Genomic DNA, 27,103 nt, shown 5'->3' on the forward strand with positions numbered 1-27,103 from the left:
TCACGGAGCCTTCTAGGGCAGCCCAATGAGCTACAGCGCTGAGGGGAAAAAAAAAAAAAATAGCTTCCACAGTCCCTGCACACCGAAGGTGGTATTGGACAGTGGAAATCGCTGCAGCACAAGCGGTTTGGTGGTTAGTGGACCCTGCCTAACGCTCTCCCTGCTTCTGACGAAGCGGCAGCAACCTGTCCCTAAGCTCAGATCAGCAGCAGTAAGATGGCGGTCGGCGGGAACGCCCCTTTATAGCCCCTGTGACGCCGCAGACAGCAAGCCAATCACTGCAATGCCCTTCTCTAAGATGGTGGGGACCAGGATCTATGTCATCACGCTGCCCACACTCTGCGTTCACCTTCATTGGCTGAGAAATGGCGCTTTTCGCGTCATTGAAACGCGACTTTGGCGCGAAAGTCGCGTACCGCATGGCCGACAAGCACAGGGGTCGGATCGGGTTTCATGAGACGCCGACTTAGCCAAAAGTCGGCGACTTTTGAAAATGATCGACCCGTTTCGCTCAACCCTACTAGCCATTGCTGTATTTTATTCATCTGGTTCTCGGGCCCTTATATGTGAGGCCCATTACTGAGAATATTGTTTTGTGGATGTTTACGTTAGGACGGTTTTGTTTATTCCCCTTATGGTAACTATAATATCCCTCTTGTAGGATTTAATATGGTTTCTTATTCCTATTGTTAAAGTATGATGTATCCGTACTTAAATATACATCGATTCTATGAATGTGCATGAATTTGACGTGGGTTGCAATTGATAGCATAAGCTAATTAACCGGCCGGCTCATTTCAATAATGCATGTGCATCAATATGAAATCTTAAAAGTTTTATGGCCGTCAGGGATATAGTGACATCACCGGCTCAGTCGCATATTGGCTCTATAATGACGCATGCGCAGCTATATCTAACTTTAAAAACCTGGCGGTTGCTAGGGATATGGTGACGCAACCAGCTGGTTTACCGGCTTCTAACGACGCGTGCGCAGTTATATCTAACTTTGAAAGCCTGGTGGCTGTTTGAGATACTGCGACGCCACCAGAAGGTGGGCGTGTACCGGCCCCTGAAGCGCCGCATGCGCAGTAGCAAGCAACTTGGGGGCCTGAACCGGAAATGTGTCCCGACGGCCTCTTGTGCTGGAGCTGGACCGGACATGCGCAGTAGAAGGGTGATCCGGATACCGGAAGTACATACGCAAAGAGAATGGCGGTATGTAATCCACAGTGCCAAATAATGGCGCCGGTATACACATACAACATGTGTTTAACGGAAATGAGGTAGGACGCTGAACAATTAATCATATGAGCAGGAAATTATTTAAGGGGATTTACTTCCGTCCGTCGTCTCACCTTACCATAGTCCATACCCGAAATCAGGTGCACTGGACACATAGGAACCACCTCCCGACGGAGGGGCTCTAGCTTTAAAATAGAATATCCCACAATTTATATCTATATGTTCCCCTGATGAGTCTCCCTGATGGGAGAGGAAACGCGTAGGGAAGTTTACCTAGTTTGTGGTGGGTACAATTATTGAGCCTGACTTGGGGACTGCCCTTGTCAGGGCGGGAGCAACACAGGGGCACGACCGGGGTAGGATAGTAAACATTTCCCTTCCCCTGTGTACAAATGAAAGCTCCTGATAAGAGAGAACAAAAAGCGACTGATTTGGTGAGATAAAACCATTTTTTACTCAGCACTGGTATTTTGAGCACTGTTTGCACTTTATCACATTTATCGTCCATAAAACGGTTTTTATATTATTACCATTAAAGGCTATGTTTTATTTATATATAGGAGATTCCCCTGGCTATCTTGATTGTTTATATTAAAGGAGTATTTGGGGTATCTGTATCTGATACACCCTAGAGTTTTTGGGTTTTGCTATTTGCATGATAATTTAATCACCTGCACAGAATGATTCCAGCACCTTGTGGAATGCTAAGGAAATCTTGAAAACATGACCTGTTGGCGGCTCTCGAGGAATGCAGTATGACACCTCTGATCTAGAGGGCACATGGTACCACACAGAAGGTTCAGTAAGAGGGACACACACGACAGCAGTGGCTCAGCATTGAGGTATCAGCAGGAAAAGGAGTTTGTGCAGGTTGGGAATAGATAGGGACAATGCTGAAGATATGAGACATCAAATGTGCCTGTGTTGTAATCTCCCATTATTCTGTATGGAGCATTATATTGGACCAATATACTCTATGGAGCATTATATTGGACCAATATACTCTATGGAACATTATATGGGGCCCATTATACTGTATGGAGCAATATATGGGCCCCATAATACGTATGGGTCAATATATGGGGTCCATAATACCGTATGGAGCAATATACGGGGCTCATAATAATGTATGGAGCAATATAAAGAGCACATTATACTGTATTTAGGACTATGTGATGCCCATTATACTGTATGAAGCAATATCCCATAAGGGTAATATTAGTATTGTGTTTTTTATTAATGATCAGAATTGTAGTATTTGGTCACTATGTGGTGGTAATATGTGGTCGGGTCATGGTGTGGTGATATTTGTCCCCTGTATGGGGTATTATTCGGTCACTATGTGATGGTAATATGTGGCCTGGTCATGGTGTGATTATTTGTCCCTTGTATGTGGTATTATTTGATAACAAAGTGGTGGTAATATGTGGTCCGGTCAAGGTGTGGTGGTATTTGTCCCTTGTATGTGGTATTATTGGTCATATTAAAAAGGTATGTGACACATTCCCTTAAAGAAAAATAAATAAAACTATACCTAAATCGAGTTTTGGATATTTTAAGAAATGTTTAATAGGTTAGAGTAGAGTAGGGTCCGGCCAAAAGCGTCTATTTTGTCGTAGTGGCGGCTTAAATAATCTTTTGGCCTAAACAAAAGCTGATGGCTATGTATGTGATATGGTGTTCAATGGGAACTGATAATGTGTCATTGGTAAGAACATGGTGCAGAAGTGGAGTTTTTCCATTAGTGGGCAGTGTGACTGGAAGGTTCAAAGGGTGGAGGTGAAGCTGGGATGTAGCCTGGGCAGAGTCTCAAGGAGACCCGAAAATTTTGCCAGTATGGGGACCTGAAATTCCTGCTGGCAGCTCTGGGTATAACAACCCATTGATGCCCACCCAATCACGTGACAGAGGCGCCGATGGGTGGGATGTGTGACGCGCTGCCAGCAGGTTTGTTGTTAAATCCCATTGTCAGAGATTAACTGCAGGAATTAACTGGTTAGCAGCCGCAGGTGGAGCTCCGATCCCAGGGAAATATGCAAACTCAGTCCCAGAACCAGCATCAGAGTTGGGGTTAGGATTACCTTTACGATTGGGTTAGGGGTGTGTCAGGGTTAGGGGTGTGGTTAGAGTTATGGTTAGGGTTGTGATTAGGGTTAGGGGTGTGTTGGGGTTGGGATCAGGGGTGTGTTGGAGTTAGGGGTGTGGTTAGGGTTGGGATTAGGGTTAGGGGTGTGTTGGGGTTGGGATTAGGGATGTGTTGGAGTTAGGGGTGTGGTTAGGGTTGGGATTAGGGTTAGGGGTGTGTTAGCGTTACGGTTGTGTTGGGGTTAGGGGTGTGGTTAGGGTTGGGATTAGGGTTAGGGGTGGGTTGGGGTTAGAGTTGGAGTTAAAATTGGGGGTTTGCTGTTGTGAATTCTGTTCTCGGACTCCCTCCTGTGGTCATGAATGGTACTTTGGTTGGTTCTGCTCTTGGACTCCCTCTGGTGGCTTCGAGCGGAACTTCTGGTCACTGAGGTTGGCTTTATCAGCTGCTCTCGTTTATTGCTATGCTGCTTCCCTATTTAACTCCACTCAGATCGTTACTTCATGCCAGCTGTCATTGTTTCAGTATTGGTTCAGATCTCTCTTGGACTTCTCTGAGGACCTGTCTACTCCAGCAGAAGCTAAGTCTTTGCTAGTTCATTTGTTATTACTGCTAATTTCTAGTCCAGCTTGCTATCATGATGTTCCCTTGCTAGCTGGAAGCTCTGGGGTGCAGAGTGGCACCTCCACACCGTGAGTCGGTGTGGGGAGTCTTTTTGCTTACTCTGCGTGTTTTTTTGTAGTCTTTTGTGCTGACCGCATAGATCCCTTTTCTATCCTCTGACTATTTAGTGAAATCTGGCCTCCTTTGCTAAAACCTGTTTCATTCCTGTGTTTGTGACTTTCCTCTTAACTCACAGTCAATATATGTGGGGGTCTGCCTTTACCTTTGGGGAATTTCTCTGAGGCAAGGTAAGGCTTCTATTTCTATCTTTAGGTGTAGTTAGCTCTTAGGTTGTGAAGAGGCGTCTAGGGAGAGTTAGGTACGCTCCACGGCTATTTCTAGTTGTGTGTGATAGGAGTAGGGTTGCGGTCAGCAGAGTTCCCACTTACCCAGAGCTAGTCCTGATTTTGAATTTACTCATCAGGTCATTCCGGGTGCTCCTAACCACCAGGACCATAACAGTTTGCACTGTTTAGGCACAACAGGGGCTCTGCAAACGTAACGTGACGCCCGCAGACCATTCCATCAGAGTCTGCATTCCAAAACGTCACTACTTCCCTTCCGAGCCCCGATGTGCACCCAAACAGTGGTTTAACCCCACATATGGGGTATCAGCGTACTCAGGACAAATTGGACAACAACTTTTGTGGTCCAATTTCTCCTGTTACCCTTGTGAAAATAAAAAATTGTGGGCTAAAAAATAATTTTTGTGGAAAAAAAAGGATTTTTTATTTTCACGGCTCTGAAAATAAACTTTAGTGAAACACTTGGGAGTTCAAAGTTCTCACAACACATCTAGATAAGTTCCTTTGGGGGTCTAGTTTCCAATATGGTGTCACTTGTGGACGTTTTCTACTGTTTAGGTACATCAGGGACTCTGCATACCCAACGTGACGTCTGATCTCAATTCCAGCCAATTCTGCGCTGAAAAAGTCAAACGGTGCTCCTTCCCTTCCGAGCTCTGCCATGCACCCAAACAGTGGTTTACCCCCACATATTGGATATCAGCAGCATTCAGGACAGATTGGAGAGGGGAGAGTTTGGTAAGAGGGAGGTCAATTAAGAGAGAGTTACAATAGTCCAGACGAGAATGAATGAGTGAAACAGTAAGAGTTTTTTCAGTGTCGAAAGTAAGAAAAGGGCGAATTCTATAAATGTTTTTGAGATGCAGATAAGAAGAGCGAGCCAATGATTGGATGTGGGGGGTGAATGAAAGCTCGGAATCAAGGATGACCCCAAGGCAGCGGGCATGTTGCTTGGGAGTAATGGTGGAACCACAAACGGAGTTGGCAATGTCAGGCGAAGGTAGGTTATTAGAGGGAGAGAACACGAGGAGTTCAGTTTTTGACAGGTTCAGTTTCAGATAGAGGGAGGACATGATGTTAGAGACAGCGGTAAGACAATCACTGGTGTTTTCTAAAAAGGCAGGCGTGACGTCAGGAGAAGAAGTGTATAATTGGGTGTCATCAGCATAAAGATGGTACTGGAAACCAAATCTACTGATTGTCCAATAGGGGCAGTATACAAAGAGAAGAGGAGGGGGCCTAGGACTGATCCTTGAGGAACCCCAACAGTAAGGGGCAGGTGAGAGGAGGAGGAACCAGCAAAAGATACAGTGAAGGAGTGGTCGGAGAGATTGGAGAACCAGGAGAGAACAGTGTCCTTGAGGCCGATGTAGCGGAGCATGGTGAAGAGGAGCTGATGATCCACAGTATCGAATGCTGAGAGATCCAAGAGAATTAGCATGGAGTAGTGACCATTAGATTTAGCTGTTAGTAGATCATTAGAGACTTTAGTGAGAGCAGTTTCAGTAGAGTGTAAAGAGCGGAAACCAGATTGAAGAGGGTCGCGAAGAGAGTTATCTGAGAGATAGCGGATAAGACGGGAGTGGACCAGGCGTTTGAGGAGTTTAGAGAGGAAGGGAAGATTAGAGACAGGTCTATAATTTGCGGCACAGTTTTGATCGAGGGATGGTTTTTAAAGTAATGAGTGTATGATGGCATGCTTAAATGAGGAGGAAAAAATGCTGGAAGAGTGCATTAGACTATATGGGGTCCTATGGGGAGTACATTATACTATATAGAGACCTATGGGGAGTACATTATACTATATTGAGGACTATCTGGTACATTATACTATATGGAGGCTATCTAGCGGACCATCATATAGTATGGAGATTAGTGAGTGGGTCATCATACAGTGTTCGAGCCATCAAAACGTTTGGGAGTTATTAAAGGGTCAGTATACTGTGTGAATGGTACTATACAGTGAGGGTGCATTATACTGTGTATAAGAGAGCATCATACTGTGTATAGGGGAGCTGTAGGGGGGAGACTCGGGACATTATTAAATGTAAAGTGGGCACTTATTGTTGTAGGGGAACTCAGGTTAATGTGCCTGTCAAAAGGACACACAGGGCATTATTACTTTATAGGGGGCAAAATGTGGGCACTGTTTTCTAGGGCACTTGCACAGGGCAATACTATAGTATAGAGGTTTATTTTACCATCTAGAGCAGAGGTGTCAAACTGCATTCCTCGAGGGCCGCCAACAGGTCATGTTTTCAGGATTTCCTTGTATTGCACAGGTGATAATTTAATCACCTGCACAGAATGATTCCAGCACCTTGTGGAATGCTAAGGAAATCCTGAAAACATGACCTGTTGGCGGCTCTCGAGGAATGCAGTATGACACCTCTGATCTAGAGGGCACATGGTACCACACAGAAGGTTCAGTAAGAGGGACACACATGACAGCAGTGGCTCAGCATTGAGGTATCAGCAGGAAAAGGAGTTTGTGCAGGTTGGGAATAGATGGGGACAGTGCTGAAGATATGAGACATCAAATGTGCCTGTGTTGTAATCTCCCATTATTCTGTATGGAGCATTATATTGGACCAATATACTCTATGGAACATTATATGGGGCCCATTATACTTTATGGAGCAATATATGGGCCCCATAATACGTATGGGTCAATATATAGGGTCCATAATATGTATGGGTCTATATATGGGGTCCATAATACCGTATGGAGCAATATACGGGGCTCATAATAATGTATGGAGCAATATAAAGAGCACATTATACTGTATTTAGGACTATGTGATGCCCATTATACTGTATGAAGCAATATCCCATAAGGGTAATATTAGTATTGTGTTTTTTATTAATGATCAGTATTATAGTATTTGGTCACTATGTGGTGGTAATATGTGGTCGGGTCATGGTGTGGTGATATTTGTCCCCTGTATGGGGTATTATTCGGTCACTATGTGATGGTAATATGTGGCCTGGTCATGGTGTGATTATTTGTCCCTTGTATGTGGTATTATTTGATAACAAAGTGGTGGTAATATGTGTTCCGGTCAAGGTGTGGTGGTATTTGTCCCTTGTATGTGGTATTATTGGTCATTTTAAAAAGGTATGTGACACATTCCCTTAAAGAAAAATAAATAAAACTATACCTAAATCGAGTTTTGGATATTTTAAGAAATGTTTAATAGGTTAGAGTAGAGTAGGGTCCGGCCAAAAGCGTCTATTTTGTCGTAGTGGCGGCTTAAATAATCTTTTGGCCTAAACAAAAGCTGATGGCTATGTATGTGATATGGTGTTGCAGCGCCCCAGAGTCCTGGTCGTTGCAGTACTGTGGGTCCACCGCTAAGGGGGGCTATGGTACGTCTGATGGCACTGAAGGAGTTCATCTGACCAGGTATCACAGACACCAATACACTTCACAGTCTGGCCTCCAGGGGGAGCTAAGGGTTCTATTCATTAGGCCACTCCTCACAATCTGGAAAAACTGGGGGTTAGGCAGGAAGTTAGGGGAGAAAGCTGACTGGGTTGGAACCAGGCAACACCTTGTGGCAGAGGGTGTTGTAGGGGGAAGATTCAGAGGGGTCCCTGTCAGGGGTGGGATCCTGACAGAGGCCTAGCAACCAGAGAGAACGTTACGGGACCGCGCCTGCACGATATAGCGGCGGTACCCTAAGAAAGGACAAGAAGCGAGGTTTACTGTGCTGAGTGAGAAACGAGATCAACGCAACAAGGAGAATACCAGTAGGAGTCGTGCTGTAAGACAAGGCAACATCCTATTGAGGTGCATAACCGGTGGCCGGAACGCCGAGGAAGTATAGAGCTCCAAGCCAAGCTTCAAACCTACGGCAGGACAGTCAGTTACAGGCGGGCTGTCTCACCCAGACCCAGGAAGACACAGGGGGGTAACAACAGGAGTGGGGCGACGCTGGAGTCCCGGAAAAGCTCCGAGCCTCCCCGTCATATGGGTGCATCCTAACCGTAAGATCAGGGGGACGTAGAGGGAGAACATCAGAATCGAGTTGTGAGGGAACACGAGAAACAGACACAACAGTTGTGGGTGCTATCCCGTAAGCACAGCAGGGGAGGACCACAACACACAAGTGCAGGAAGGTAGGCACAGATTTCCACCTGCAAAGGGAACTCTGGAGGTGCCATCGGACCGGCCGGACTTGCGCAGCCCTGTTAACCGTATTCCGGATTGAGGACTCAGAAGCCTTCAGTAAAGAGGTAAAGAGACTGCAACCTGGTGTCCTCGTTATTGACCGCGACCGGCACTACACCGCACCATAACATCAGCACCATACCACCACCTTTCATTGTGCGCCCCTCAGCAGGGTCACGGACCGGGTCTAGCCACCGTGACAACCCCAGAGCAGAGACTCAGAGGCCCGGTACCGGGTACCCCTCGGCCCTGCGGCAGTTGGGGCGCTACAGTGTTCAATGGGAACTGATAATGTGTCATTGGTAAGAACATGGTGCAGAAGTGGAGTTTTTCCATTAGTGGGCAGTGTGACTGGAAGGTTCAAAGGGTGGAGGTGAAGCTGGGATGTAGCCTGGGCAGAGTCTCAAGGAGACCCGAAAATTTTGCCAGTATGGGGACCTGAAATTCCTGGTGGCAGCTCTGGGTATAACAACCCATTGATGCCCACCCAAACACGTGACAGAGGCGCCGATGGGTGGGATGTGTGACGCGCTGCCAGCAGGTTTGTTGTTAAATCCCATTGTCAGAGATTAACTGCAGGAATTAACTGGTTAGCAGCCGCAGGTGGAGCTCCGATCCCAGGGAAATATGCAAACTCAGTCCCAGAACCAGCATCAGAGTTGGGGTTAGGATTACCTTTACGATTGGGTTAGGGGTGTGTCAGGGTTAGGGGTGTGGTTAGAGTTATGGTTACGGTTGTGATTAGGGTTAGGGGTGTGTTGGGGTTAGGGGTGTGTTGGGGTTGGGATCAGGGGTGTGTTGGAGTTAGGGGTGTGGTTAGGGTTGGGACTAGGGTTAGGGGTGTGTTGGGGTTGGGATTAGGGATGTGTTGGAGTTAGGGGTGTGGTTAGGGTTGGGATTAGGGTTAGGGGTGTGTTAGCGTTACGGTTGTGTTGGGGTTAGGGGTGTGGTTAGGGTTGGGATTAGGGTTAGGGGTGGGTTGGGGTTAGAGTTGGAGTTAAAATTGGGGGTTTGCACTGTTTAAGCACAACAGGGGCTCTGCAAACGTAACGTGACGCCCGCAGACCATTCCATCAGAGTCTGCATTCCAAAACGTCACTACTTCCCTTCCGAGCCCCGATGTGCACCCAAACAGTGGTTTAACCCCACATATGGGGTATCAGCGTACTCAGGACAAATTGGACAACAACTTTTGTGGTCCAATTTCTCCTGTTACCCTTGTGAAAATAAAAAATTGTGGGCTAAAAAATAATTTTTGTGGAAAAAAAAAGATTTTTTATTTTCACGGCTCTGAAAATAAACTTTAGTGAAACACTTGGGAGTTCAAAGTTCTCACAACACATCTAGATAAGTTCCTTTGGGGGTCTAGTTTCCAATATGGTGTCACTTGTGGACGTTTTCTACTGTTTAGGTACATCAGGGACTCTGCAAACGCAACGCGACGTCTGATCTCAATTCCAGCCAATTCTGCGCTGAATAAGTCAAACAGTGCTCCTTCCCTTCCGAGCTCTGCCATGCGCCCAAACAGTGGTTTACCCCCACATATCGGATATCAGCGTGCTCAGGACAAATTGCACAACAACTTTTGAGGTCCACTTTCTCCTGTTACCCTTGGGAAAATACAAAATTGGGGGGGGGAGTGTAAATATCATTTTTGTGAAAAAAGTATATTTTTTTATTTTTACGGCTCTACATTATAAACTTCTGTGGGGGTTCAAAGTGGCCACCATCCACCTAGATAAGTTCCTTAGAGGGTCTACTTTCCAAAATGGTGTTACTTGTGCGGAGTTTCCACTGTTTAGGCACATCAGGGGCTCTCCAAACACGACATGGCGTCCTATCTCAATTCCAGCCAATTTTTCATTGAAAAGTCAAATGTAGCTCCTTCCCTTCGGAGCTCTGCCGTGCGCCCAAACAGTGGTTTACCCCCACATACGGGGTATCAGCGTACTCAGGATAAATTGTACAGCAACTTTTGGGGTCCATTTCTCCTGTTACCCTTGGCAAAATAAAACAAATTGGATCTGAAGTAATTTTTTTTTAAAATAGTTAAATGTTCTTTTTTTTTTTAAACATTCCAAAAATTTAGAATTTTAGAAAAAAAAGGATTAATAAACTTTTTAAATGTTGTTTTGAGCACCTTGAGGGGTGCAGTTTTTAGAATGGTGTCACTTTTTGCAATTTTCTATCATATAGACCCTTCAAAGTGACTTCAAATGTGATGTGGTCCCTAAAAAAAATGGTGTTGTAAAAATGAGAAATCGCTGGTCAACTTTTAACCCTTGTAACTCCCTAACAAAAAAAAATTTGGTTCCAAAATTGTGCTGATGTAAAGTAGACATGTGGGAAATGTTACGTATTAAGTATTTTGTGTAACATATCTCTGTGATTTAAGGGCATAAAAATTCAAAGTTGGAAAATTGCAAAATTTTTGCGAAATTTCCGTTTTTTTCACAAATAAACGCAAGTAATATCAAATAAATTTTACCACTATCATGAAGTACAATATGTCATGAGAAAACAATGTCAGAATCACCGGGATCCGTTGAAGCATTCCAGAGTTATAACCTCATTAAAGGACAGTGGTCAGAATTGTAAAAATTGGCCCGGTCATTAACGTGCAAACCACCCTTGTGGGTAAAGGGGTTAAACGGGTTGAAAACAATCTATCCAGAGATAGGTGGTAGCCGTTGGGACCGGCTACCAAAGAGCAGAGCAGCAGTACACATGCTCCACCACCACTACATTCACTCCCTATGGAGCTGCTGAGCGCTTCGCTGAGCTTTTTCCAGGAACCTCATGAAAAATAAATGGAGAGGCAGTTGAGATTCCAACCTGCAGCTTCATTTTATAATGGGGATAAAAGTGACATGTCAGGAATCTGTACGAGTCCCAGCGTTCAGACCCCCACCGATCAGAAAGTAATTCCTTATCCCGTTGATAGGTGATAACTCATTTAAACTCATCCAGTGTTGGAGTGGTGCTTTAAATGTAAGTCCCCTGCCACCGGTCATATACTTACCCTTCAGAGTCTTCACCGTTTTTCGGCGCCGATCCGGTCCCGTCGTGCAATCTTGTGCCTGTATCTTCCGATTGGCCGCAAGTCAGAAGCTACGACACAAACTCTCAATGCAAGTCTATAAGGGTCAGAATGAGGCTCTGATAGGCTTACATTGGTTAGTGACCTCCAGCGTGCACCATGAAACTGTGAAGGTTAAACTACGATCAAACCTAAAGGCTTCATTTTTTTTGCTTCTAACTCTGTCTTGTTTCTCATGAAGATAAAATTTTGTTACTTAATTAGGCTATGGTTCATAATTGGTATAAAGACCTTAAGTGTTCTGACTCGAGCCAGGGAGGGGACTCGGGGGTGTATCGCTACATAAGACTCTGAGGCACCTGTTAGTATGTTTTTTTATGCCAAAAAGACACATCCATATATGTAGTTTCCGGATTTTCTGTATCCTCATAGGTTAAGTTTTTCCTGCATTTTTATAGGTTGAGTGCTGAAAGTGTGTTTTTATACTATTGGTTGAAGTAGAATTTGCTAACATGATAAAAATGCAACACAATAAACGGGGCTTAAGAATCTCCTTTGATTCTCCCAAACAGAGATATGTCTCCGTCTGGTCATTCTCAGTTGCCCTGTTAATTAATTTGAAAATCATTAAGGTCAACCGTGAAGGGTCACTTTGGATCCTCCCTCAACAAAACAGTGGAGCAGCTGGCAGGTCACAAACAGCAGGAGACAGAACCGCAGAGGCGGTGAAAACAAATGAAAATGCGGAAGGTGAATGTCAAACAGGGGACAGGGGACTTGGATTTTCAGCACCACTCCAGCAGCAAAATAAAAAAAATACACTAGAGTGGTGCTTTACGTACGATCATAAAGTATTACCACTTTCTGCAAAATCAGGACTATCCAGCTAACCGTTGTAAAGTCCAGGTGCAGCGTAGCAATAAAGCTAAGGAAGGATTAGCCCAGCTCCATGAACAATCTTTTATTAGTGCAGGTACAACCTCTTCATCAATCTGCGGTGTCTTGACGAGTGGCGTGCGCCTCCCTGCACAAAGCTAGGAATCTCAATCCAGTTGGGTATTGCAGTGAGATTTCTGGCGTAGGAAACGCCACAGCTCGTCGTGACTTAGAGGCCCCCCCGTCCCGTCACAGTTTTGCCCAATTTGGCAGAGCTGGGAAAAGCCAATAACAGTTGCAAAATTTAGGCATAACTTTTGCGACTTTTCAAAGCTTTTTACGTCAGAATTCTGGTGTGAAAGCTTTGATGAGTTGGTCCATGTTTTTTCCCACTTTCTGGCACCCACACACTCATACCTTCTCTGGCCCTACAATAACTGAGCAGGCGACTCCGGTAATATCAGCAAACACAGGTCATTCCTAACAACTCTGGCACCCAACTGTTCAATCTGGATCCTTTAGGCTGCGGTCACACATTCAGTATTTGGTCAGTATTTTACATCAGTATTTGTAAGCCAAAACCAGGAGTGGGTGATAAATACAGAAGTGGTGCATATGTTTCTATTATACTTTTCCTCTGATTATTCCACTCCTGGTTTTGGCTTACAAATAACTGATGTAAAATACTGACCAAATACTCAACATGTAAACGTGGCCCTAGGAGAAGATACCAGCTTGGTTTCTTTACTCCCCCTTCACTACATTTTTTCTCTTCTACATTTGTTTGATGGCACTAGTATACTTTGTAGTGGTTATTATCCTCTTTGTATTTGTAAACATTAATAATTTTTTTTTATAAATTATAACAAAAAATACACAATGAATCCACTCAATCTCAAACCGTATCTTTATTGCACTGGCTTACAATTTAAATGTCTAAATATAAATATTTTTACATTTAAAGGGTAGGTAGCAAGATTAAACGCTACCCCTTATTCAAAGGATATGGGATAACGTCTCGATCACCTGGGGTCCAAACTAATCCCGATAATGGAGCTCTGAACTGTCCCATGAGAATGGATGCTAAGCATGCGCACCTCCGCTTCATTCATTCCTACTGAGACTGCCCAAGACATTTCAGGAAATCGGTGGGGACTCTTGTGATCATGAAAGTTATCCCCTAACCTATGAATCGGGGTTTACTTCTAATCTTGGTACATTCCCTTTAATACATTATAAGTGTGAAGGTTATATTGCATAGTGAAGAAATTCAAGGTATGTTTCCTGAATACATCTCCTGAAGGTCAAGATTCTATGAAGTTTTCCATTGTTTTCCTGGGAATATTTGGTCTTTTCTAAGGTTGTCCAGATTTAGTTTCGCCACAATCTCATGCTATCTGACCAGTTTGTGCATCCTCTGGTGTGCAGTAAGAGAAGCCTTGTACTCAAACTGCTTTATACAGTCAGTAGTGATGAGCGAGTGTACTCGTTGCTCGGGTTTTCCCGAGCACGCTCGGGTGACCTCCGAGTATTTGTTAGTGTTCGGAGATTAAGTTTTCATCGCGGCAGCTGAATGATTTACAGCTACTAGACAGCTTGATTACATGTGAGGATTCCCTAGCAACCCCCACATGTTCTCAGCCTGGCTAGTAGCTGTAAATCATTCAGCTGAGGCGATGAAAACTTAATCTCCGAACACTAACAAATACTCAGAGGTCACCCGAGCAACCAGTACACTCGCTCATCACTAACAGTCAGGACATATGTGAGGTGTCTCGGCCCTATGAACCTTCTGATGTATACTTAGACTATAAACTTCAGAGAAACCATCACCACAGTCCGAGCATCGGTGAGGCTTTTCCCCTCTATGTGTCCTTGTATGAACTATGAGACCAGACCTGTATGTAAACCGTAACCCGCACTTGTAACACCGATGCGGCTTCAGTCCACTATGAATTTGTTGGTGCACTAGAAGACATTGAAAATCAAATTTTTTTCCCAGAAACATCACACTGATAGAGTTACTTTTCACTGTAAGTCCTTTTGTGTGCAATGAGCCGGTATTTGTAGTTGTAGAAGATCCCACAGTCCAAACACCAATAATAGGTTTTGCCAGTATGACACCTCTGGTGTGCAAGACCACGAGATTTAGGCTATGTTCACACAGTGCAGATTATTTGCGGTTTTTTAGCGTTTTTGCGCTATAAAAACGCTATAAAACCGCAAATAATCTGCATACATTAAGCATCCTATCATTTTTAATGAAATCCGCACTTTCTGTGCACATGATGTGCGTTTTTCCGCATGAAAAACGCATTGCGGTAAAAAACCGGACATGCTCATTAATTTTGCGGTTTTTTCGCGGTTTTCCCACTGTCTAATGCATTTGGGAAATGTTTGGGAAAAACCGCGTCAAAAACGCGTCAAAACCGCGTCAAAAACGCGCAAAAAACGCGCAAAAAAACGCATGCGGTTTTTATGCGGAAATCTGGCAGAAATGTCCGGATTTTCACAGGAATTTTCTGCATCAATTCCTGAACGTGTGTATGGGGCCTTACAAGCAAATTGTTTTCCACATTCGTTGCAACTGAAAGACATCTCTCCCATGTGTCTTATCTTATGTTCCCCGAGGTGAGACATAAAACACTGTCCACAATGCTCGCACACATGAGCCTTCTGTGAGATTTCCACACCATTCAGAGTTATTTCTTTTGGTGCCCAAGAATTGTTATGCTTTTTCTTTTGAGTTGGAGGCTTTTTCTTAGATGCATCCCTATTTATCACATTGTTATTTACTGTTCAGATTTCACATTTCTTCTGAGGACGAAAAGATGCATGGCTTCCCTCTTCACACACCGATGAAGCAATAGAAGAGTTTCCTCTTCAATATTGATGAGACACACTGACATCATCTTCCATAGTCCTGCCTTGTGAACCTATATTGGAGTCTTCTGCCAGACCCTTGGACCCCAATTCATCTGTCAGAAATTAAAAGATAAATGGCACGTTAAAACATTACTCATGGGTATGAAAAGCACTATCTATTAGAAGGACCATAATACCAGATCACAAAACCTCATGTACAAAGATTCTGAAAAGTGCTGATAATATCACAGAGAAATGTGTGGCTTAATATCCCCAGAAGTTCTCCGAACTGGAGCATCTACTACGCATTTATGGCACTCACTGTGGATATGCCATAAATGTACTAAATGGAAATACCCCTTTACGGCAAACAAAATGTGCTTAGGCTTAAAGTGGTATTGCAATCTGATTAATCAGGTCTGCTATACCATTTAAAAAGCTAAAGCTAGAAATGGGAAATATTGACCCAATATTCAAGGTGCTTCAGCCTGCTCTGTAGCTTGTAAGCGCTGCACTGAAGCTGGCCAAGATTAGGAGGTAACCAGCGATCCTGGTTAGCTTCAAAACAATACTCATGAGCTCAATAGACAAAAAGCTTGTAAGTACTGCACAAGTTCTACTGTTTAGCAGTGGTGGTCGGTCTCTAAGACAATGAGTTGTAAACAAAAGAAAAGTCTTAATATTGCAAGAATGGCTGAACATTTTAATATGCAACAAATTGCAAAAATGCTTGTATTTGCAAGCACTATCTGACAATATTCATCTATGAAGATGGGAATAACCCTTTAAAATATGGCTGATCCTCAGAATAAGCGGCAGGCCTGTTCTTTCAGCACCGCTCCTTTCACTGTGTAGTGGCCTTTCCAAGTTAATGTAGGATATCTTTAAGTCTCTGATGGATTGAAATAAATTACACCCAGTATATAATATCAAGTAATCCCAATCTTGATCTCATAACCACTGACCAGCACATACAAGAGTTGAAGATTTTCCAAGGCACGGACGACATTGTTACCTGAACACCTGTCCAGTGAGAGCCCTTCTTCCAGACCCATATTCTGACAACAGTCCTTATGTTCTTCAATATAGTCCCATTCATCCATGGAGAAATAGACTGAGATGTCGCCACCTTTCACCGGTATCTGGAACAGGGCATAAACAGATATACAGATCAGGAGCCATACAAAGGCATACTGGGTGTAACGTACATAGGAAGGAAGCCTCACCTATCCTGTTAGAAAGTGCCTCGTACTGCGGGGGGCCTTTTTCTTTACTATGACATATTCCTGGGAGATAAAATGCATCACTGATCAGTTATATACAAGACCTGACCAAAAGTTTTAAAACGGACACAAATTTTGCTTTTCACACTTTGCTGCTTCAGGTGTTTCTAGATCTATAAGTTGGATGTTTCTATGGTCACTGAAGAACAGTTATTTCAGAAGTTTTTAAACTCTTATTGACAAATACACCAATTTTATGCAACGACTCAACATTTACAGTGTTGCCCCTGATTTTTTTAAGACTTCTGCTCTTTGCCCTGGCAGCTGGATATCAGCTTCTGGGCCAATTTCTGACTGATGACAGCTCATTCTTGTCTAATCAGTGCTTGGAGTTTATCACAATATCTGTATTTTTGACAGTTTTTAGAGAATTCATCTTGGAAGATTCCAGGTCATGAACCCAAAATTTCAGTATTTTGTTCACTGAGACACTTAGTTATCACTTTTGCCTTGTGACATGGTCGCCATCATGCTGGAAAAAGCATCGTTCACGACCAAATTGCTCCTGGATAGTTGGAGTTGCTCTTGAAGGATGTTTAGATCCTATTCTTTATTCATGGTAGTATTCTTAGGCAAAATTGTGAGTGAGTCCACTCGATAAGTGAAAAGCCGCCTTACATGAACGGTCTCAGGAGGCTTTACTGTTGGCAGACACAGGACTGATGGTAGCGCTTACCTTTTCTTCTACAGTCAGTCATGCTTCTAGATGTCCCAAACAGTCTGATGGGGGCTTCATCAGAGAAAATAATTTTGTAGGAAGCACAGAGATTGGACTGCAGAGGGCGGGGGTAAAGTTATTTTCTCTGATGAAGCCCCTTCAGACATCTGGTAGAATGATCGTCAGGAGAGGAAAAAGTGATTGCTACCATGAGTCCTGTGCCTGCCAACATGTGTGGGGGCTTTTCATCTATGGAGGGGGGCTCACTCACAATTTTGTCTAAGAACAGTGCGATGAATAAAGAATGGGATCTAACCATCCTCCAAGAGCAACTTCTCCCAACTATCCAGGAGCAATTTGGTGATGAACTATGTTTTTTCCAGCATGATGGAGACCATGTCACAAGGCAAAAGTGATAACCTAGTGGCTCAGTGAAGAAAACATTGAAATCTTTAGTCCATGGACAGGAAACTCCATAGATTTCAAGCCCATTGAGAACAAAAACACAGAAATTGTGATAAACTCTAAAAACTGATGAGACAAGAATGGACGGTCATCAGTCAGGATTTGTCCCAGAAGTTAATATCCAGCTGACAGGTCAAGGGGCATACGTTTTGGGAAGTAAGGGTGAATTCTGTAAATATTGAGTCTTTACATAAACTTCATGTATTTGTCAGATTTTCCCAACCAAAACCTAATGCAGATTTTAAATTTCGTAACCCAAAACATAAGGAAAATATTGGACCATGGTTTCTGGAGTCTACAAGTGTGGCAATGACTGGCAGTATTCTGCATCTGTGGCTCTGCCTCTGAAAGGGCATGCTGGGAATTGTGGTTTCACACCAGCTGGAGAGCCTCCGGTTGTAAAACTCTTCTGTCTCCATGTGATGATGTGGCTGCAATGTAGGAAGGAGGATGGACATCTCCAGGGTATTTTACCTCTCCAGTCAGCAGGTAGATCATGCCCAGTGCATGATTAAGGATCTTTTCCATCATCTGCTTTTTCATCTTCACCATCATTTCATTCTTGACTGACATCTAAGAAGACAATAGAAAAAAATGACAGTAACACGAAAATGTCTCGTGTCGTGTTTAAATAAAGTGTATAAACGTGATGCCAACAACGCAATGTAGTTCAATCAACGGCTCTAAAGAAATCGATTGGTTCTGTTCACATCATGGCTTCTGTCGATAAAGGAGACATGATGGATCTGTTTTCTGACAGGTCCAAAGGAATTTGGGCTCTAATCAGTGTGTCCATGGTCTATACGGACCGGTCGCAGTTATCCTGACCTGAACTTGACAGTCTCATATATACCCATGATGATGTTGAATTTGGATCGTGAGAGCCGTGGCTAGTGTGTGCCACAACCAGATGCAAGAATGCAGTGTTAAGGCACAGACGGCCATAGAAATCGGACAGAGATTGGAAAACAGACCGTCCAGCGGCTCTCCTGACCAGAGCAAGGCAGCTTCATGTATTTCTATGCAGCCGTCACACTAGGGTGAGGAGAGTCCCCGGACAGTTTGTGCACTGTGGTCTGATGTCAATCTGATTTTTATACAGCTGTCTGACTGAGGCCATAGACCAATATCAGGAATCAAGGCCAAGCCACATATCAAGACCAACCCCGCAAGCGAAGAACAGACCAGACAAGTGAAGAACAGACCATGCAAGTGAAGAACGGACCATGCAAGTGAAGAACGGACCATGAAAGTGAAGAACAGACCATGCAAGTGAAGAACAGACCATGCAAGTGAAGAACGGACCATGCAAGTGAAGAACGGACCATGCAAGTGAAGAACGGACCATGCAAGTGAAGAACAGACCATGCAAGTGAAGAACAGACCATGCAAGTGAAGAACAGACCATGCAAGTGAAGAACGGACCATGAAAGTGAAGAACAGACCATGCAAGTGAAGAACGGACCATGCAAGTGAAGAACGGACCATGCAAGTGAAGAACGGACCATGCAAGTGAAGAACGGACCATGCAAGTGAAGAACGGACCATGCAAGTGAAGAGCAGACCATGCAAGTGAAGAACAGACCATGCAAGTGAAGAACAGACCATGCAAGTGAAGAACGGACCATGCAAGTGAAGAACAGACCATGCAAGTGAAGAACGGACCATGCAAGTGAAGAACAGACCCGACAAGTGAAGAACAGACCATGCAAGTGAAGAACGGACCCGACAAGTGAAGAACAGACCATGCAAGTGAAGAACGGACCATGCAAGTGAAGAACGGACCATGCAAGTGAAGAACAGACCATGCAAGTGAAGAACAGACCCGACAAGTGAAGAACAGACCATGCAAGTGAAGAACGGACCCGACAAGTGAAGAACAGACCATGCAAGTGAAGAACGGACCCGACAAGTGAAGAACAGACCACACAAGTGAAGAACGGACCATGCAAGTGAAGAACAGACCATGCAAGTGAAGAACAGACCATGCAAGTGAAGAACAGACCATGCAAGTGAAGAACGGACCATGCAAGTGAAGAACGGACCATGCAAGTGAAGAACAGATCATGCAAGTGAAGAACAGACCATGCAAGTGAAGAACGGACCCGATAAGTGAAGAACAGACCATGCAAGTGAAGAATGGACCATGCAAGTGAAGAACAGACCATTCAAGTGAAGAACGGACCCGACAAGTGAAGAACGGACCATGCAAGTGAAGAACGGACCCGACAAGTGAAGAACAGACCATGCAAGTGAAGAACGGACCATGCAAGTGAAGAACGGACCATGCAAGTGAAGAACAGACCATGCAAGTGAAGAACAGACCCGACAAGTGAAGAACAGACCATGCAAATGAAGAACGGACCCGACAAGTGAAGAACAGACCATGCAAGTGAAGAACGGAACCGACAAGTGAAGAACGGACCATGCAAGTGAAGAACGGACCATGCAAGTGAAGAACAGACCATGCAAGTGAAGAACAGACCCAGACAAATCAAGAACAGATCATGCAAGTGAAAAACAGACCCTGCAAGTGAAGAACAGACCTGACAAGTGGAGAACAGATGCCACAAATGAAGAACAGACCCAGACAAGTGAAGAACAGACGTTGCAAGTGAAGAACAGACCCGACAAGTGAAGAACAGACCATGCAAGTGAAGAATGGACCATGCAAATGAAGACCAGAACCTGCAAGAGAAGAACAGACCCCACAAGAACAGACCCCACAAGTGAAGAACAGACCCCACAAGTAAAGAACAGACCCCACAAGTAAGGAACAGACCCCACAAGTAAGGAACAGACTCGACAAGTAAGGAACAGACCCCCCCAAGTGAAGAACAGACCCCCCAAGAACAGACCCGACAAGTGAAGAACAGACCCCACAAGTAAAGAACAGACCCCCCCCCCACCTTCCCAAGTGAAGAACAGAACCCACAAGTAAAGAACAGACTTGACAAGCCTGGATCCTGCAAGTGAAGCACAGACCCTGCAAATCATGAACCCCAGAATTAAATCTAAAGCCAGCTATAAGCATCAGATAGGGGTCTCTCGTATACACAGGGTGCTTGGGGAGCCGCTCCATGTCCTCCATTAGGCTCAGTGCTCGCACAGAGCCCAGTTTATGACTAGCGTTGTTCACCCCAGTCTTGAGGAGGAGATGGGGCGGAGTCAGACGTGTCATGAAGCGGTGCGCACCCCCATGAGTCAGGGGCGTCGGATGAGCGGTGCACATCTGTGTGCGGCTCGCCACAAACCCTGGTGCGCCCCCCGCCGGAATGTGATTTGTGGCACAGCAACCACCACCACTCCTCATGAATGTGACAAGATGTCGCCATGTCTCCCCCTCCAGTCCCAGCTGCTGCTCATTTTGTTAAAACTGGCGTGAGAACGGCAAAAGTTGCAAAACGTAGGTGTAACTGAGTGAAGGCTAAATTTTGAGACTTTTCAACATTTTTAAGCCAGAATTCCGGCGTTAAAACTTTGATGGATCGAACCCTGAATCTTTTTTCTGGATTTCACAGATTAGAAGCTCAAAGTATTTGGAGATATGGAGAGTGTGCACAGAGACTTGGGGTGCGTACACAGAGACGTGAGGCGTGTGCGCACACAGAGACGTGAGGCGTGTGCCCACACAGAGACGTGAGGAGTGTGCCCACACAGAGACGTGAGGAGTGTGCCCACACAGAGACGTGAGGCGTGTGCCCACACAGAGACGTGAGGCGTGTGCCCACACAGAGACGTGAGGAGTGTGCCCACACAGAGACGTGAGGAGTGTGCCCACACAGAGACGTGAGGAGTGTGCCCACACAGAGACGTGAGGCGTGTGCCCACACAGAGACGTGAGGCGTGTGCACACACAGAGACGTGAGGAGTGTGCCCACACAGAGACGTGAGGAGTGTGCCCACACAGAGACGTGAGGCGTGTGCCCACACAGAGACGTGTGCCCACACAGAGACGTGAGGCGTGTGCACACACAGAGACGTGAGGCGTGTGCACACACAGAGACGTGAGGAGTGTGCCCACACAGAGACGTGAGGCGTGTGCCCACAGAGACGTGTGCACACACAGAGACGTGAGGAGTGTGCCCACACAGAGACGTGAGGCGTGTGCCCACACAGAGACGTGAGGAGTGTGCCCACACAGAGACGTGAGGCGTGTGCCCACACAGAGACGTGAGGCGTGTGCACACAGAGACGTGAGGAGTGTGCCCACACAGAGACGTGAGGCGTGTGCCCACACAGAGACGTGAGGAGTGTGCCCACACAGAGACGTGAGGCGTGTGCACACACAGAGACGTGAGGCGTGTGCACACACAGAGACGTGAGGAGTGTGCCCACACAGAGACGTGAGGCGTGTGCCCACACAGAGACGTGTGCACACACAGAGACGTGAGGAGTGTGCCCACACAGAGACGTGAGGCGTGTGCCCACACAGAGACGTGAGGCGTGTGTACACACAGAGACGTGAGGTGTGCGCGCACACACAATACTTTAGAAGGGGGTGAACCAGCTTGAGGTTGCGCCGTCGTACTCGTCCTGAAGCATCCGTTCGCCTCTTTTCGGTGGCAGCAAAGGCTTCTTTCACACTTCAGTTGGTTGGCGTCAGTCTGCTCCGACATAGTGACGGATTGACGGATCCGTCAAAATTGTTGAGAAAACGGTTCTAACGGATCCGTTTTTTTGACGGATCAGTTACTTGGGGGTTGTCTGGGAAAAGAATCTACTTTTTGGAGCATGCACAATTGAAAAAGCGGATTGGGGCGACGGGTCCATCGCCCATAGGCGGCCATTCTATGGAATGGCGGACGTGATGGATCCGTCGCAAACTGCCATTTCGGCGCAGACAAAAAACGTTATAATGTCCGTCTATGTCTAGATGACGTCCGCCAAATCTCGACAGATCCGTCACATAGTGTATGGAACGGACGACCATCTGCCACAATCCGTCGCTAATGCAAGTCTATGGGAAAATAGCAGATCCGCCAAAAAAAACCGGCGGATCCGCTATTTGACGAAAACGGCGGATTCAAACTGACGCCAAAAGACTGAAGTGTGAAAGAGCCCTAAGGAGTCATTATCACAGGATAGCTAACCAACCGAGGGGACTACTAGTCCCAAAATGCTCTGCTCGTCTCGACTCTAGCAATGCATGCTGGGACTTGTAGTCTTCAAAGAACGGACTCATTGCGTAGTATGACCCTCATCGCGCTCCGTACCACACACCCTGCAGTCCGCCGATAACAGGCAACGTGAGCGTTTCACCATAACAGCGCAAGGGCTTCTGGGATTTGTCGTATAGCATTTCGTGACTGTGACATCGTTAGATCATCAGGATACTACACATCCCAGAACGCATTGCGCGAGTGAGGTCAGGCAATATAGCTCAGCGTATCACGTGACACGTTTGTCCTAAATAGCTGCGGCTCTCGGGGCATGCTGGGAGTTGTAGTGTCAGATAAGCTGAGAGCCGCTGTAATTAACAACTCCGTCTGTACTCCTCCCACCTGTCCTGCGATACCGCTATAGGATTGTTTATAAGGGCACAGAACCACAGTCATTAACCCCTTCCGCTGAGGGAGATTTTTTTTTTTTTTCTCCCTTATGTTTTTTTTTTCCTAGAGCCAGTCCGTCTACAAAGTTTATATTTATTTTTTACAGCAGTGTAGTTATTATTTATGACACCGTTTATTTAGCTAAGGTACTGAAAAAAAGAAAAATAATTAAAAGTGCAGTGAAATGATGAAAAAAGAAATACAATTCTCAGCAAGGTTTGGGGGATTTTAAGGACTTCCTTCATTGTGTGGTGGAAATAATGTCCGGACACGCACTACAGCTGGACACGAATATCGGCCGGACACGCATAACGGCAGGACACGCATAACGGCCGGACACGCATAAAGGCCGGACACGCATAAAGGCCGGACACGCATAACGTCCGGACACGCATAACGTCCGGACACGCATAACGGCCGGACACGCATAACGTCCGGACACGCATAACGTCCGGACACGCATAACGTCCGGACACGCATAACGGCCGGACACGCATAACGTCCGGACACGCATAACGGCCGGACACGCATAAAGGCCGGACACGCATAAAGGCCGGACACGCATAACGGCCGGACACGCATAAAGGCCGGACACGCATAACGTCCGGACACGCATAACGTCCGGACACGCATAACGTCCGGACACGCATAACGGCCGGACACGCATAACGTCCGGACACGCATAACGGCCGGACACGCATAAAGGCCGGACACGCATAAAGGCCGGACACGCATAACGGCCGGACACGCATAACGGCCGGACACGCATAACGGCAGGACACGCATAAAGGCAGGACACGCATAAAGGCCGGACACGCATAACGGCAGGACACGCATAAAGGCAGGACACGCATAACGGCAGGACACGCATATCGGCCGGACACGCATAACGGCCGGACACGCATAACGGCAGGACACGCATAAAGGCAGGACACGCATAACGGCTGGACACGCATAAAGGCCGGACACGCATAACGGCCGGACACGCATAACGGCAGGACACACATAACGGCAGGACACACATAACGGCAGGACACGAATAACGGTTGGACACTTATAAGGGCAGGACACACATAACGTCCGGACACGCATAACAGCAGGACACACATAACGGCAGGACACACATAACGGCAGGACACGAATAACGGTTGGACACTTATAAGGGCAGGACACACATAACGTCCGGACACAAATAACGTCCGGACACACATAACGGCAGGACACACATTACGGCTGGACACGAATAACGGTCGGACACTCATAAGGGCAGGACACACATAACGTCCGGACACACATAACGGCAGGACACACATTACGGCTGGACACGAATAACGGCCGGACACGCATAAAGGCCGGACACGCATAACGGCCGGACACGCATAACGGCCGGACACGCATAACGGCAGGACACGCATAACGGCCGGACACGCATAACGGCAGGACACGCATAACGGCAGGACACGCATAAAGGCCGGACACGCATAACGGCCGGACACGCATAACGGCAGGACACGCATAACGGCCGGACACGCATAAAGGCCGGACACGCATAACGGCAGGACACGCATAAAGGCAGGACACGCATAAAGGCCGGACACGCATAACGGCAGGACACGCATAAAGGCAGGACACGCATAACGGCAGGACACGCATATCGGCCGGACACGCATAACGGCCGGACACGCATAACGGCAGGACACGCATAAAGGCAGGACACGCATAACGGCAGGACACGCATAACGGCTGGACACGCATAAAGGCCGGACACGCATAACGGCCGGACACGCATAACGGTTGGACACTTATAAGGGCAGGACACACATAACGTCCGGACACACATAACGTCCGGACACACATAACGGCAGGACACACATTACGGCTGGACACGAATAACGGTCGGACACTCATAAGGGCCGGACACACATAACAGACGGTCACACATGATGGTCGGACACGCATTACAGCTGGACACGAATAACGGCCAGACATGGATAAGGGGCGGACACACATAACGGCCAGGCATTTTTTAAAATTATTTTAGATGCTTAAAAAAAGTTGAACTTTAAAAAAAATAAATAAATAAATGTTTTGTTGCTGTTTCCCTACTTCTTTTCCTCAAGATTCTGTCCAATCACAGCCGCATAAGCTGCCGGCAGTCTCCTCTGGCCGGGACAAAGATCAGCCATGTCAGAATCCACCATGTGCCATACTCCTTTACTCCAGCATCAGAGGGGGACGTTGGGCGCCACCATAGATGATTTCCAATATAAAGGGGGGGTTCTCATATTTTGCAGAATGGTGGCCATACACCTGGTTTTAGATGCCAGTTTGCCATGATAAAAGTGCAAAATCCATATCTGTGGAATCAGCACTTTTTTGTGTTTATTATATTCTGGAGCTCTTTTCTAAGTTTCAGCTTAGTTGGGTCACAGCCAGAATGTCCTTCTAGCTCACGCCAGGTTTCTCAGATGACCCCCAAGAACAGAACTCAATCCTGGAGCCCCATCCCTTCATTGTCTAAGGGACTGCTGGAGCATGCTCACCTTCACTCCGTTCATTGTCTATGAGACTGCTGGAGCCAGCTCACTTCCACTCCATTCATTGTCTATAGGACTCCTGGAGCATGAGCACCTACACTCTGTTCATTGTCTAAGGGACTTCAGAAGCATGTGCACCTCCACTCCGTTCATTGTCTATGGGACTTAAGAAGCATGTGCACCTCCAGTCTGGTCACTGACTATGGGACTTCAGAAGCATGTGCACATCCACTCCGGTCACTGACTATGGGACTGCTGGAGCATGAGCACCTCCCCTCCCATCATTGACTATGGGACTGAAAGAGCATGCACACCTCGACCCTCTTCATTGACTATGGGACTGCCAGAGCATGCACACCTCCATTTCATTCATTGTCTATGGGACTGCAAAAGCATGCACGCCTCCGCTCTCTTCATTGTCTATGGGACTGCCATAGCATGCACACCTCCACTCCATTTAGGATGGGGCTGCAGAGTTCTGTTCTTGGGGTTCCAAAGTCCCCCTCCCAGCGATCAGCAAGTTATTCCCTATCTGATGGATAGGAGATAAAGGGTTATTCCCAAAATTCAAGTTAAGTAGCATACAATGGGGGAAGTAAGTATTTGATCCCTTGCTGATTTTGTAAGTTTGCCCACTGACAAAGACATGACCAGTCTATAATTTTAAGGGTAGGTTCATTTTAACATTGAGAGATAGAATATCAAAAATAAAATCCACAAAATTACATTGTATAAATTATATAAATTTATTTGCATTTTGCAGTGAGAAATAAGTATTTGATCCCCTACCAAAGATTAAGGGTATGTTTCCACGTTCAGGAAACGCTGCGTTTTTGACGCTGCGTTTTTCCGCAGCGTCAAAAACGCAACGTCCAGATGTTACAGCATAGTGGATGGGATTTCATGAAATCCAGACTCCACTATGCGTTAAAAAACGCATGCGTTTTTGCCGCGAAAACGTATGCGTGGTGCGTTTTCGAAACGCAGCATGTTGCTACTATGAGCAAAACACGCAGGTACACCGCAGGTGACCTGCCAGTGACCTCAGGTGCAGTTTTGGTCAGGATTTTACCTGCATAAAATCCTGACCAAAGCCTGAAGCAAAACTGAACGTGGAAACATACCCTGAGGGTATGTTTCCACGGTCAGGAAACGCTGCTTTTTTGACGCTGCGCAGAGCTGCAGCGTCAAAAAAGCAGCGTCCAGATGTTCCAGCATAGTGGAGGGGATTTTATGAAATCCCGTCTCCACTATGCGTGGAAACCCGCACGCGGCGGCCCTGCGACTCCGGACATGCTGCGCGTCTTTTCAGATCGCAGCATGTCCGTACACCTTGCGGGGACGCGGCGTCCCCGCAAGG

General features: G+C 46.1%; 1 protein-coding gene and 1 long non-coding RNA gene across 5 annotated transcripts in view; one reads left to right on the forward strand and one right to left on the reverse strand.

Annotated features, from left to right (window-relative positions):
* The first annotated feature begins 1,031 nt into the window (after positions 1–1,031).
* The window catches only part of LOC143805788 (uncharacterized), a 66,659-nt gene continuing 40,587 nt past the window's right edge, over positions 1,032–27,103 (forward strand). Inside the window, exon 1 of the mRNA XM_077285457.1 lies at positions 1,032–1,215. The gene's annotated coding sequence lies outside the window, so the exon portion shown is untranslated. The remainder of the gene's footprint in view (positions 1,216–27,103) is intronic.
* LOC143805790 (uncharacterized) lies at positions 14,019–23,267 on the reverse strand. Of its 4 annotated transcripts, none has more exons than XR_013221324.1 (5): positions 22,878–23,267; positions 18,129–18,227; positions 16,475–16,534; positions 16,264–16,390; positions 14,019–15,361 (listed from the first exon to the last, which is right to left on the reverse strand). It is a non-coding gene; the product is annotated as an uncharacterized LOC143805790 (long non-coding RNA). The 4 variants fall into 4 exon arrangements; XR_013221326.1 differs by lacking the exon at positions 22,878–23,267 and adding an exon at positions 22,752–22,854; XR_013221325.1 differs by lacking the exon at positions 22,878–23,267 and adding an exon at positions 22,748–22,842.

Source organism: Ranitomeya variabilis, chromosome 2 (genome assembly GCF_051348905.1).
Source record: "Ranitomeya variabilis isolate aRanVar5 chromosome 2, aRanVar5.hap1, whole genome shotgun sequence".
Taxonomy (NCBI): Eukaryota; Metazoa; Chordata; class Amphibia; order Anura; family Dendrobatidae; genus Ranitomeya; species Ranitomeya variabilis.